The 1,714-nt window shown below is 46.4% G+C and overlaps 1 protein-coding gene across 1 annotated transcript in view; it reads right to left on the bottom strand.

The window, feature by feature from the left end:
- Positions 1–1,320, bottom strand: part of LOC143287423 (uncharacterized) — a 122,553-nt gene extending 121,233 nt beyond the window's left edge. Inside the window, exon 1 of the mRNA XM_076595410.1 lies at positions 1,235–1,320. The gene's annotated coding sequence lies outside the window, so the exon portion shown is untranslated. The remainder of the gene's footprint in view (positions 1–1,234) is intronic.
- Positions 1,321–1,714: the final 394 nt, after the last annotated feature.

Raw genomic sequence — 1,714 nt, 5'->3', positions numbered from 1 at the left:
GGCAGCACACTGTCACGAAATGCGACCATCGACGATGAAGTGAACGTCAGGATTGCAAGAGCAAGCGCAACTTTTGGCAGACTGAGTGCAAATGTCTGGAACAGAAGAGGCATTAGTCTTGAGACCAAGCTAAAGGTCTACAGAGCAGTAGTTCTCCCCACACTACTGTACGGCTGCGAAACTTGGACAGTGTACCAACGACATGCCAAGAAGCTGAACCACTTCCACACAACATGCCTCAGGAAGCTACTGAACATCAAGTGGCAAGACAGGACCCCAGACACAGAGGTGCTCGCAAAAGCCACCCTTCCCAGCATCTTCACCATCCTGATGCAGTCCCAGCTTCGCTGGGCTGGACACGTGGCGCGCATGCCAGACCATCGGCTGCCCAAAAGGCTCTTCTATGGCGAGCTGCAACAAGGGAAGAGATCACACGGAGGTCAGAAGAAGCGCTTCAGAGATACTCTGAAAGTCTCTCTTAAAGCGTTTGATATCAACCCTGACTCCTGGGAGGAATCTGCAGTGGACCGGGACAAATGGCGCGCTGCTGTGCACAAAGGCGCCAAGTTGTGTGAGGCCAACAGGACTGCTGCAGCTGTTCAGAAGAGGCAGGCCAGAAAGTCACGGGCAAACAAGCTCCCTGACAATGATATGCCTGTCTTTGTCTGCCCCAACTGTCAGCGAACATTTCGTGCGCAGATTGGACTATTCAGCCATCTGCGCATTCACAGATAGATTCATGAGCATCCTCCCCCCCACCCCACCACCACCCTCCCCCCATCCCCCAGTTGGATGACAACGATGGTCATCATCGATCTCGATGGACACACCACCATCAACGGTGGTTTTCAAGTTGTCAGTTCCTTTCGGTTTCTTCTTCCTCTGTTTCATTTACAAGTATTCTTCACTTCATCCGAAATCATGAGAAGAAGAAGATGGAGGAGGAGAAGAAGAAAAGGAAAAGAAGGAGGAGGAGGAGGAAAAACTGAATAAAACGAAGAAGGAGGAGGAGGAGAAGAAGAAGAAGAAGAAGAAGAAACAACACCGACTCGGGATGACGACGACGACGACGACAAGAACTATTACGTAACGAAATACAACGCAAAATAAACACCAATAACAGCAACAATAATCAACAAACAAACCAAAAACAAAACAAAAAAACCCCAATAATAACAAGCCATTAGAAAAAAGAAAATAGCAATTAGAAAAATAATTTAAAAAACGGACTCACCGAAAACTGTTGAATCGCCTTCCACCACTGTCTTCAACACCAAGGCTTGTTTCGTCAAAACAATCATGCAAGCCAACCAGCAAAACGAACCAGGGAAATGATTTCTGAAGCTGATAGTGTAGACTGTTAAATAAAAAAATAAAATTTAGAAAAACCCAAACAAATGAAGCCAAAAAAAAAAAAAACACACAAAAAAATACTCAAATACACACAAAAAAACCAAACTTTTTGTCCCCTTTAATCAAAAAAAATTTCGTAATCGGTGCACCCATCTATACACACACTCACACACATGCACCAAAAATTCACACACACGTTGTCCCAGAGAACCCACACAACAAGCAGGCTAGCAAGCCACTGTGTGCACGTGTGTGTGCGCGCGTAACTGTGTGTGGGAGAGAGAGAAAGAGAGAAAGAGAGCGAGTGTTGAGTCCCAGCAGACGAACTGCCTGCCTGTCAGCGGCAGAGACCAAAAGAGCA

This window comes from Babylonia areolata, chromosome 11 (assembly GCF_041734735.1).
Source record: "Babylonia areolata isolate BAREFJ2019XMU chromosome 11, ASM4173473v1, whole genome shotgun sequence".
NCBI lineage: Eukaryota > Metazoa > Mollusca > Gastropoda > Neogastropoda > Buccinidae > Babylonia > Babylonia areolata.
The sequence above is the reverse complement of the archived record's forward strand: the minus strand, read 5'-3'. Positions and strand labels throughout refer to the sequence as shown.